Source organism: Pyrus communis, chromosome 8 (genome assembly GCF_963583255.1).
Source record: "Pyrus communis chromosome 8, drPyrComm1.1, whole genome shotgun sequence".
Lineage (NCBI taxonomy): Eukaryota > Viridiplantae > Streptophyta > Magnoliopsida > Rosales > Rosaceae > Pyrus > Pyrus communis.
Window position 1 is genome coordinate 13881536 of NC_084810.1, and position 12840 is coordinate 13894375.

A 12840-nucleotide genomic window follows, 5' to 3' on the forward strand; every position below is an offset into this window, starting at 1 on the left:
TTGCAGTATAGCAAGCAGTGCTGACTGCTTCAGCCCAAAAATGACTTGTCAAACGAGCGTTAGTCAGCATGACACAACTCATGTCAAGCAACACACAATTTTTCTGTTCAACAACTTCGTTTTGTTGAGGAGTGATTGGAGCAGAAAAATTATGAGCAATTCCTTTTTCATCACAAAACTCAGAAAATGATGTGTTTTCAAATTCAGTTCCATGATCGGTTCTGAGTTTTATCACACGATCATTTGAAGCAACTCTATCATTTTGAATTCTATTCAACAAGCCATAAAATGCTTTGAATGCATTAGATTTATCACGCAAGAATGCAACCCAAGTAAAACGTGAGAAATCATCCACCAAGACAAGAATATATTTCTTTCCCTCAATACTTTCAGTCTGTACCGGTCCAACCAAGTCCATGTGCATCAGCTCCAAAGGTCGTGAGGTTGAGATGTAGTTTGTTGACTTGTGTGAACTCTTTGTTTGCTTTCCCACTTGACATTCTCCACAAATTCCAAGTTCTCCAGCCAACATTGGTAAACCTCTCACATATTCCTTCTTGGAAAGCTTGATCATATCCTTACAATTCATATGGCCTAATCTTTTATGCCATAAATCCAAAACTTCATCAGTTGCTTTGTTGCATATATTTGGCACATGTGATTCATTTGCATTCACACAATAACAATTGTCTTTAGACCTTTTTCCTTCAAAAATGTCTATCCCACTAGCAACTTTCACACAACATTTCAACTTATTGAACAATACTTCAGTATCATCATCACCACAAATTTGACTGATGCTAATTAGGTTGGCTTTAAGTCCATCAACTAACATGACATCTTTTAAGCATGGAATTCCTAGAGTTTTGATTTCTCCTTTTCCAACAATCCTTGCTCTTTTTCCATCTCCAAAAGTGACTGCTCCATTTTTACAATCCTCGGTGAAGGTTGTGAACCATCTTTTGTCTCCAGTCATATGCCTTGAGCAGCCACTGTCGAGATACCAAGTATCAGACTGACAAGTTGAGAGGGCAGTAAAAGCCACCAAACATGTAAGATTGTCTTCATCAGATGATGGTGACATCTTATCCAATAAGCAAACTTGAGTCTCCTTTCTTCTCCATACTTGTTTTAAGTTTGGAGTGATGGAATTGAGCATTATTTTTGAAATTCTATTCATTCACTTCGGATGAGCAACAAATCTCATTTTGAGATTTGATTTTCTAGACATCCAATGGGTGGTGTGCTTAGTTCGATCTTCCTTTCGAAGTTTGTTACATCTAGGTCTGATATGTCCTATTTTTCCACAGAAGTGGCAAGTAGGAATGAAGGTTTTTGACCTAATGAAATTTCTTGGATCAACAAAAGTGCTCACAGAATTTGGCTTATTTGTAGTGGTACACCAATTTCCAAAGGGTTCATCACTACTTTCTTTCCTGTTTGGTTCCTGTAAAGCTTTGACAAATTTAGTAACAGAAAAGGAAGAACTTCCAGTCACATTAAAATCAAAACCTAAACCACTTCTATCACCTGAATTTTTTCCATAGCTTAACATTTTGTCAATTTTTCTTGATCCAATACTAAACTCTTCAACCTTCTTTTTCATGCCTCTTAATTCATTTTCAAGGATTTCGTTGTCTGATGCTAGCATATGTAGTTTTTCCAACATTGACTCTCGTAGCTTCTTTGCATGTTCCATTTGAGATTGATGCTCAATCTCTACTTCCTTCTTCTCGCTTTCAAGCTGCACAAGTTTATTTTTCAGTTCATCATTTTCTTTCTTCACTTTCATGGTGATATCATAAAGTGCAGTATACTTTTGTAGGACTTCTACGGAATCAGGTTCTTCAACTACCAAGTCATCAGTCTCATATCCATCCAAGATTCCAACAAACGTAACGACTTCATCATCATCTTCAGATGCCGTGTCCTTCTCTGAATCACTGTCACTCCAAGTGGAGGTTAACGCCTTGTTCTTTTCATCCTTCAGCTTTTTAAGAGTATTGGCACATTCATGAGCAAGATGTCCATACCCTTGACATTCAAAATACTTGTCTCTGTCATTTGAACTTTTCTTTTCACCAAGTTTGACAAACTTAGAAGAATTTCCATGAGAGACATCTCGAGAACGAGGAACTTTGGAGTTTGAATCAAAGTTGTTTCGATTTTCACGTCCCCTGGAACTTCTGAGTTTCAAAAATTTCCTAGCTTGTTTGGTGAGAAGAGCAAATTCATCTTGAGTCAGGTTTTCAAATGAATCCTCATTCACTTTTTCATTATTGACTTTGAAGGCAACATTTTTTCCTTTCTTGACTTCGGTAAAGTCAGACTCATATGTTTGTAATGATCCAATCAATTGTTCCAACTTGTAAGTGCTTAAATCTTTCGATTCTTCTATAGTTGTCCTTTTCGCATGAAACCTTGAAGGGAGAGATCTTAGAATTTTCTTAACAACTCTATGTTCAGGAATGCTGTCACCAAGATTGTGACAACCATTTACAATTACACTAAGCTTAGCATAGAAGTCAGAAAAACTCTCATCATCTAGCATTTTGATATTTTCAAATTGCGTGATGAGATTTTGAAGCTTGGATTCTTTGACAGTGGAGTTACCTTCATGAGTAACTTCAAGAATATCCCAAGCTTCTTTCGCCGTTGTGCATTTACTAATGTAGTTAAATTGCTCAGGCGAAACGGCAGTGACTAACGCATTCAATGCTCTTTGATTGAATGTGCTAATGCTGCATTCATCTTCACTCTATTGTCTTCTAGGCTTAAGCATAGAAATAGTTACAGAAGATTGTCCTTCGCCTTTTGTTTCACTAACTGTTGGAGGTTCCCAACCTTCTTCAACCGCAAGCCACACTCTGTCGTCAAGCGCCCAGAGAAATGATTTCATCTTTGCCTTCCATGCAGCATAGTTGTCTCCATCAAAATATGGTGGATGAGAAACTAAACCCATAGCCCGATTCATCCTAGACTACCCACGGATCTCACTAGGTATTTTTAGTGACCTGCTCTGATACCAATTGAAAGTCCTAGGATGGGTACTAATTTAACCTAGAAATATAACTAAATTTCAACTTAAAACTAAAACAATTTAAGGTTTAAGTTAATCAGTTATGTAAACTAATCCCTACACAAATAGTCAAAATAAATATAAAGAGTACGCACATGATGTAGGATTTAACGAGGCAAAACCCACCACTGGGAAAATCCTCGAGCTACCAAGCCAGGAAGCACTAAGAAAGAAAGAATACATAAAGACTTACAAGAACTCATCAACTAGACAACCATACTAGTTGGCAGCTTTGTCTTCGCGCTTTGCTACTCGATCTTTCATCAGTCTTCGAGTTGAAGTGGCACAATACTAACGCGATCGTCAATCACCTTTTCCTCGAACTTTGCAAGACACTAACTTGATCATGCAGAATGTTTATATGATGAAGTGTTTGTTTGGAAAACAATCAAGTACGAAAATCACACGGCACATTTTCATAATTGACATTCAATAAAACAAATGAAACTAGCATGAAAATAATATTTTCTCTTTAAACACAATTGCTATTGAAACCACAAGATGGCAGCAACTAAAAAGTTATTTTTTTCATAAGTTAAGAACGCAAGTTTGCTACCAATACTAGAACCCAAGAAACATGCATATGTGGCTTACCTTTTTCCAAGAGTTTGACAACTCTTATAAAAGCTTAATGCACTAACCGACTCAAACCGATAAGAATGCAATCCATGTAATCAGATGACTCCTACCAACATCCAAACAGATAAGTCCCAATGTAAACCGATAAGTCCCAATGCAAACCGATAAGTTGCAGTGCAATCAGATTAGTCTCAATGCAATCAGATTAGTCTCAATTCAATCAGATTGTTTCTTTGAAAGTGTGTTTTAATAATTAATATAGAAAGGATAAGTCATTTAAAAGAGATAAAACACACAATGGTCAAGAGTCCTATTCTAACTACAATAACATGAGATAACAAATGAATGTAGTTGAATGCATGCGTGCAAACGTACCTGAATAAGTATCTTGTTTACGTAACATCTTTGCATCGAAAGTGTGAGAGACATCTTTAGACTTAAACAAATACAATTGAAAATATGTAGCAAGTCTAAGCTATTACAAACTCAGGCATTTTGTCAAGAATTGCCAATTTTGCACTAACAAATGTGATCCACCTTTATAAATTTTCTTTAATCCTAAATTTTCTCAAATTTTGAAATGGACAAATCTGAATTTATGAATCAAAGATTAAAAAAAAAACAAAAAACAAAGTAAAAATTAAAAAAACACAGATTAAAAAGCAATGACGCCCTTTGAAACCATGGGATTATAGTTCACCTTGACAAGAATCGTTGAAGAGAAATTAGGGGCCAAATTTCTGCGACCCATTTCGAAATCCAAATTTACATTCTTCAATTAGTTGGACCAGTTGAACTCATAGACACCCAGAACACAATAAACAAAAAATGAAATAGACAAACACAGTAAAAATAAAAAGCTCTCTGCAATTGAACAAATCGAATACGGTAGTAAAGAATTACAAGAGAGGAATCAAATATTTTGATGTAATGTCAAATAATTGGATAATCTTACAATATCCATCTGATCTCTTTCTTTTTTTTTTTTTTTTTTTTTTTTTTTTTTTTTTAAATACTAAGAGCCACCTTTCACCGCCTTATTCTAGCCCCTAAATATCAATTACATAAACTTCACACCCCTCAATGCGACCCAGCTGTCTAAAATTTCCTCAATCTAAACTTTTTGGCCGAAAAATTCAAATGGGCAAATCTCAATTTCTTAATCAAAATTTAAAAAAAGAAAAAACAAAGTAAACAAACCTAAAAATTCAAAAACAATGATAGCACCTTTAAAACTATGGGATTACAATTCACCTTAACTGATAAACAACCAGTACACAATAAACCAAAACTGAAATAGACAAACACACTAAAACAAAAAAATCTTATGTAAAATCTAATAAATAAAAAAAAAAAAAAAACTGGAGCAAAATAAAGGATCTCAAATCTGAGAGACACACATACCTTGCATGTTTTATGATTCATGTGCAATGTTCAGGTAGTGGCGGCTGATGAAAATAGAGACCACCAGCTTTGATCCTCTCTAACAGCAAACGCGAAAAGGATCTGCAAGAGAGCGATAAAGAAATTTCAGAATCAACAGCAAGAAACGACCTCCAGCTTGTATAATTTTTCAATTTACAGAAAACTTTCAACAATAAATGATGAGTCAGTTTCATATTATATATTTTACTCTATTCTTAGTACACTTTGGTTAATATTTTGGAAGAATTTTGATACTTTGAATTGTATTTCTAATATAGGACTTTCGATTTCCTCTGGAGCAAAACATGGTCAAATGGACGAATTTTGGAGTAATTTCAGTTGGAAGACGATCGTGAGTGACTTGGTTTGATTGTACCAAAATATCAGATTTTTCTATCAAGCAATGATTTTCTGGCAATAAAATAAAGGAGTAATGCGTAGTGCTGGAATAATGACGTTTTGGGCTTGAATTGCGTTTTTGGAGCCCAAGATGACCTTGGATGGGTTTGTGGCCTTCTGGAGATGTGTTCAGAACGTCCTAATCTTCAAAATAAGCTACTATGGGCTGGATTTGGAGGAGATTTGAGACTAAAACGTGGCTGGACAGTTTTTGTGCAGTTTATCCTAACTTAATTAGGATCTTATGTTTTATTATATTTTATTATTAGTTAGCTTCCTGGTGTAAATAAGAGACTTGGTTCCTAGGGCTTGTGCGGCTGGCTTTGAGGGAGATATTAAAGGTTTTAGTCAGCCCTAGTTTGGGACGACGCTTTCTTTTATGCAACTTTGGAGATAGAGAGAATTGCTATGGTTCATGGAGATTTTCTACTTTAATGTGTTTTCAATCCTTTTCTTAATAATATTTTCTATGATTTCAATTATAAATATGCGTAACTAATTCCTTGTGCTAGGGCAAAGCCTTAAGCCTTAGCAGGAATATGTGATTTTTATTTAATTGCTTGTGATTGATTGCATGCATACTTTCAATTATTGATCACCGTGATTAAAACTATCTAATCGTCCCGATCACCATTAGAATCTTTAGAAAAGTAATTTGATGCAGTTTTGGTTGGAAGGTTCCCTGAAATTGACGCTGGCCTCTTGTGATTAATAATTGTAATTTCACTTAAGATGAACACCACGTCTTAAGGGTTGCATGGTTGTCCAGAGGGTTTTCATAAAGCATAATGAGTCTTTCATGTTCAAATTTGATCCGAACGTCTGGACGGGTTGCATGTTAGATATACGTTCTATGTTGGAGGTTCCAAGTAGAATATAAATTAGGAAAACCTAACCTTCAATGTGGCATGTGTAGATCAAAAGTAATTGGTAAAAATACATAGGATTGCTAGGTGATGGTGGAACCCTAGTGCTTTTATAAATTGGTAACTCTTTTCGTTTGTCATATTTGTTTTTGATTAAAATTTTTTTTAATATTACTCAAGTCTAAAATCTCTTTTCTCAACTTTTAATTTTAAGTATTTAATTGGGAATTGTTTCTACATAAATTATCCAAATAGTCTTTGAGGAGAACGACCTTGCATGAGCATCTATACTACAACATCCCTATATTCTTGCAAGTATTTCATGTGATTTTGACCCTACTTTTGTAGATGGTAAAAATCCTATCAATAAACAAAACTTATTACTGTTTAATCCTAACCACAAACAATCATATGCACACCATTCCTTCAGAAAGACAATAAAACAGAGACAAATTTTCATAACAGGCATGCTATATCAAGAGCCACACCCCAGCTTCATACGCACAAAGAAATTGTCTAGATCGACATGTTCGGCTAGGAAATCTCACTGGGAGGGGTCCTTGGCTCGAGCACATAGCTCCCCGAGGAGTTGGCACTTTGGTTGGTTGTTGGGCTCCTGCTTGTTGAGATGCTGCAAGAGGAAGACAAAGTTAGTTCTGAAAGATGCCTTTGTGCGGTCTTAGGTGTAGGCCTTGAGGCTCATAATCAAAACTAACTAAGTGCTTAGGCATGCCACTGCCATCTCAGTATGGCAGATGTAGAACAAGTGTGTTTAAGCCAATTACTTGTCCCCTAAGTTATTCTGACTTCTTGTTATCAAAGGATTGTCGTATATGTGCTAAGTCTACATCAAGTTCTTTTATATGCCTTGAGATTAAGGACTTTTAGTTGGTTATCTTGTATGCTTAAAGGGTGGAGGTCCAAATCTGATCAAGTCATTAGTTTAATTCACATTTAGTCTTCTTATGATAGTAAAACCACCAAGTGAACCAGATTTGGGAACTGATGGAACTTTGGTTCACCAAAAGACTAGAAATGACTTGAATATATACTAGTGAATACATCATAACACCAGATCTATTAACTTAAAAGCAAAACAAAGAGGGTCGGGCAAGATTTCACCTTGTCGAGCAAGGTTTAAACGTCTTGTGGTTTCTTCTCTTTGTAGTTACAAGGGTTTGAATACTAAAGCAGGATGAGTGGTGAACAAGTTTACACAAGAGAATCAACACTACAACATCTAGAAAAGGTAGTAGAGCTTTTACACTAGACAAAAGATGTCTTTCTAAGGGGAGTCTAAGGCTGAAAGGGTACACAATCTGGACAAAGCACAACTTTCTGCGTATTTGTTTGACTGAGAGGCAAGTTGTATGTTTGTTTGATTGGTTGAGTGTCTTTATATTTGGGGTCTCTTCCTTCTTTTATAACCGAATTAAACCCAACTGTACAGTTTTCTGCTTTTGCCTAAAAACAACTAAAGGGTAGTGAGCCATCAGCGTTTTTATATGTTCTGCCATTCAGAAAGTACTTTTGGGTCGAGAATAGGTGGATTTCCATCAGTTGTCACTTCTCTTGTAAGCTAACCTTTGTATTAAATGGGGAGCCGTCATATTGTCTCAAGATGGGTATCTAGGCTTGACTCTAGGTCTCGGGCAAAATCTTCTTTATAGAGCTCTTTTGGGCTTTCTTCCTTCAAGTCCAAAATTAAATATTAACCCAAACAGTGCCCCCTTCAATCGTTGTTAAGCCTACAATCCGAGGTGCTAATAATTATTGAACAACCGCTTCTTGGTAACCACTGTCGCATGCCTTTACTCGGGACTTGCACCATTAATATAGCTGTTGCTTTTCTAAGACCTTTACACTAACCCACAATCTCTTGTTACTGATCAACTGCTCATTACATAATCCTTTTCTATTCTATTTAAGCAATTTCAAACCTTTAAAATCTCAAAACTTCCTAAAATTCCCAGAATTCCCCAAAAAAAAAAAAAAAAAAAAAAAAGTAAGAAATTTCTTTTTGTTTTTGGCTTCCTCTTTCCTTCTAACTAAATTCTTCTTATCCCTTTTCTCTTTAAGCTCAATCAATGGCCCTAAAAACTACCTAAACTCAATCAATCACTCAATCCCGATCTTCTTATGAATCTAGTGAGGGGATTATCACCCTGCGCCGTTTGATCAACAACCTTCAATGCCCTCAGGCAGGCTTGCATTCTAAACTTTTCTTTGAAGAAGGAGGTGCACTTACTAGGACCTACATGGACCTCTTAAATTCCAATTGCAGTAGAGACCAACATGTCTAAGGCCAATTGGTTTACTCCAAACCCGTTCATGGCCAAGTTGGGCATCTCCTTTTCTAAGTGGTCATACCATCGCCACGGCTTTCCTCTGATGAATGATGACACCTGAGTTAAGTGGATAGATGCGCTCAAGCCTATTTTCAAAAAGAAATAGATGAACAATGGCATCTATGAACTGATCATGCTTTCAAAGATCTTCGTGGTTGCTAAGCCCGAGCTACTAACCACTACTTTTCTTTTTTGGAACTCGGGCACTAACACCTTTGATTTTAGGATAGGCCCCATGTCTCCAACAATCCTGGATATGGCGCAAGTCTTTGGGCTAAAACCTTCGAGCAGAATCGTGGATATGACTCATGATTGGGCTCCACCTTCTCGCTCGACTGCTACGAGTTCGGGCACTTTGGATTCCCTACTTCAACTAGAATACAACTCTGCAACTTTTAAGAGTTATGAGACTTCCTTCAAGGGTTTCATCCCTTTTGTGAAGAAGAGTTATGGTGCAGACTTCTCTAATGCTAACTTAGATCAAGAACACATGTACTTCCTCTTATATTGGCTTAACAAGCACGTCTTCCTAAACAAATCTAAGGGAGTGAATGTTGAATGGATTCCTTTAGTATAATCTCTCCATAATTTTGATGATGCCACGGGCCTTTTCCTTCTTTCTCATCTCTACCATGTTATTTTTGAGATGACTCAGGGCGAACCATTTGAGACCAACCTCAATGAACCAATCTGGATGGTCCAATTATGGTTAGAATAGTATTTCCCAGAGTTTCAGGCAGCTAACCTAGAGTTCCCAAAGGGTGTGGCCTCTACCCGAATTTTGGCCAAAGCTCTTCCTATCGACCATTCCACGTTTACTTGCTTTTATTTCTTCAGAGTTTGGAGGACTTGGACAGACTTAGAGTGGGAAGCATATGTTCTTAGGAGGTATCCCTGGTTTTTTGATCAAGTCTTCCAAGATGCCTTTAGAGAAGATGTTAATCCTTTTTGGAGAGAGAAATTTATTAGCTGCATTCAACCACAAGACTTAGCCTCAAGAGTTCGCAATGTTCGTTACGAACGCGGGCTGGAGGTTTATCATCCCAACTTCTGCAGTTGGCAATTAGGCTTTAGGCAGGCCATCCCAATCCTATTCTTTGACTTTGTTCATTGTGGTACCTCTTATTGCCTCCATTCTCCTGAGGATGTCACTTTTTGAGCTGCCTGACATAGCCTTGAGGTTATGAGCAGGGTTGCTCAAAACCCTTTAGCACTTAACTTTGAAAGCACCTCTACTTTCTCCATCCGGTGGGAGACTAAGTGGGTCAAGAAATACGGATGAGATATGCGGGAAGCACATGATTGTCTCTTCAACTAACTTTCCCTCAAATCTTATCCTAGCTCGGGTGAGCTTGAGAATTGGAAGGAAATGATTAATCAAAAGAACCAGTTTCTTCTTATAGGCACTTCATATTCCTTTGTATTTTATTTTTAACCTCAAGATTATGTCCTCTTTTTTATCACTTGTTCATTTCTTACACTTACAACTCAAGGGAATGCTGAGATAACAAGCACTGTTCAGATGAAGAAATTGTCGATGCTCTGATTCTTCAGGAAGCTGCAGTTAAGGCTAAAAGGTGAGAGGCTGGAGAAGGTGGAGACACCTCTGAGTTATTTGGAGATTCAAAAGGTGAGGTCATGCGCAAGGCAAAGACTCGGGCACCAAAGCGGACGTGAACAATTGTGGTAGAGACTTTTGATTCTGAGCTTGAAAAAAAGCCTGAGCCCAAGCGGGCAGCCCCAACCAGGAAGAATACACGAGCTCAGACTTCCAAGATTTCAAAAATCTCCACTTCTTCTATTGCTGTTGCACCTTTACCAAAAATGAAGAAACAAACAGCTTCTAGTAAGTGAATCCTATGTCTGACTTCCGCCCTGACTTGTATTCTATATGTTTGGGCTAATAACTTTGTTTTCGTTGAATACAGGACCCTAAGCAACCAAGAAACCTATAACTGTTTCACTGGATGAACCATTAGGCGTAAAAATGCAACGAAGGGCCAAAGAGCATCGAGATGCTGCCCTTAAAGAATTAGAGGAATGGTCTGTTTCCTAATTTTTCAAACTCTCCTTCATTCTCTTACTTTTCTGATTGTATGAAATAGGAAATGAGGGCAGAAAAGATCTCATCGTCTGAGACTTCTCCTTTAACGTGGTCAAGGCAAACTTCTCCCTCTTAAGCAAAATCCATTCCCTTAGTGGTGACTCCTACTTCTCAATTCAATCCTTCTACTAGAAAGATGATGCATTTCGTGGAGGATGACAACAACTCAGTAAGTACTCCTCATCCTCTACTTTTGCGCTGAGACTCCTTTCTCCTTATATTAATTGTCCTATATTTCTTTTAGCCTTCCCTATCTCAGGAATTCTATCAAACACCAGTTTCCACCTTTGGGGAACCTATAGTTCCTGAATTTCCTATGGTTTCAGAAGTAAATAAACCGCAGGCTTCTCATGCAGCTCCTACTGATGTACCCGAAGCCTTTGGAATGCCTGCTTCCCATCCTCAGGTTCCCCCTCAGGTATATCATTACTTAGACTTTCTGCTTTTCTCCCTCATAAGTTAACCTCTAACTTTTATCCCTACTTCTGTTATTTGTAGATCTCTGTTGAAGGTTTGAGCACTGTTTCTCCCTCCTTGGTAAGCCATGACAGTCTCCCCCAGCAATCAAGGGAAGTAACTCCCCCCCCACCACTTTCTAAGGCTCCGGGCTTAACTCAGGTAGATTTACCTTGTCTTCTTTTGACTTGTAAATTTCTCCTTTTAACACGTCTGTCTTGGTTGCAATAGCATTCTGGAGAACGTTTGGGTAAATCCCCATCGTACATAGTGCGCAAGAGAGACCTTTTTCATCCTCTTTTGGTTTTTGGTATCACAGGAATCTCTGTCCTTAAGCCTGTGAATAAGCGAGCCAAGACTTCTGCAATAGCTACTTTCATTCTTTCTTCTGTTTCCCTAGCTGAGGTTACCCCCACTGTTATAGTTGAAGGTGCGAGAAGGGCACCTTCTGCTTCATCAGCATCATCCTTGCCCAACCTGGTAAAAACGTTTGGGCAAATCAAAACTAAATTACAGTCCTTTTCCTCATCTTCTAAGTCTCATTCCTTTCAACATGCTCGTCAAATCTTTAAAGATTGGATGAAAAGGGACTTCACAGCTTCTTTCAGCCTTAAGCCTCCATGATGCTGAGAATGCCCTTATTGAGCTTTAACAAGCTCATTTGTTGTCCTAGGCTCAGTACAAATCTTTTTTGAGTTTCTTCAAGAATTTGCAGGCACTAAGGGATCATTATCAGAAGGCAGAATGAGCATCAAATCGAGTATAAAGTGTTTTTAGGAAAAACAAGTGAAGAGTATAGCTGTGCCTCGACAATTGGTGGAAAAAGGGTCGGTGATGGAAGAAATGATTGCAGTGGTTGATTCTGAAATCTAGCACTTGGAAGAACAGTTGTCTTCACTTAAAGCCGAGAAAGTGATCCTCACCAACCATCTCTCGCAAAATGTAGAAGAGATGGAGAAGATTTCCATGAGGTTGAGGATTCCAAAACCCAACTTATGAATAGCAACATGTATTTAGGAGAACCAAGCCAAATTTTCACTATCATACAAACTTACTTTTCCATAATAGTTGCTCTGGTCGAAGATGTAAAGTTGTTAGACTAAGATTTCTGTAATCCCTTTATGAAATGAAATCTTCTCTTACTTGGACTCCATTTTCTAAACTTTTAATGGTAGAAGTCCCTCTCCACCTTTATCACCTTGCTTAAACCCTTTTGATAACGATCCTTTATATTTGAAAACTTATCATTTAACTAAACCCTTTTTTTTTTTTTCATCTCCTGATTTAAAGATGGCTCATGCTGCTGGCACCTCTACCTCACACTTATATTGACATTTTGCTGTAGAAAACTACCCTTTTTATTATGGCTGCTTTGGATTGTTCGGGCATCTTGAGAGTTTCCCCTGTAGATTCTTCATTATGTTTTTTCCTCCCAAATGGTTTTCCCTTTCCTTTTCTTGGCCCACGTTAAGTTAATCATGTTTACTTGGGGCTTTTGGGAAATGATCTGTATCAATCATCATGTTGGCCTGAGGTTTCTTTAATAACGACTTTCCCTTAATGACGAGATTTTGTATCCAGTCT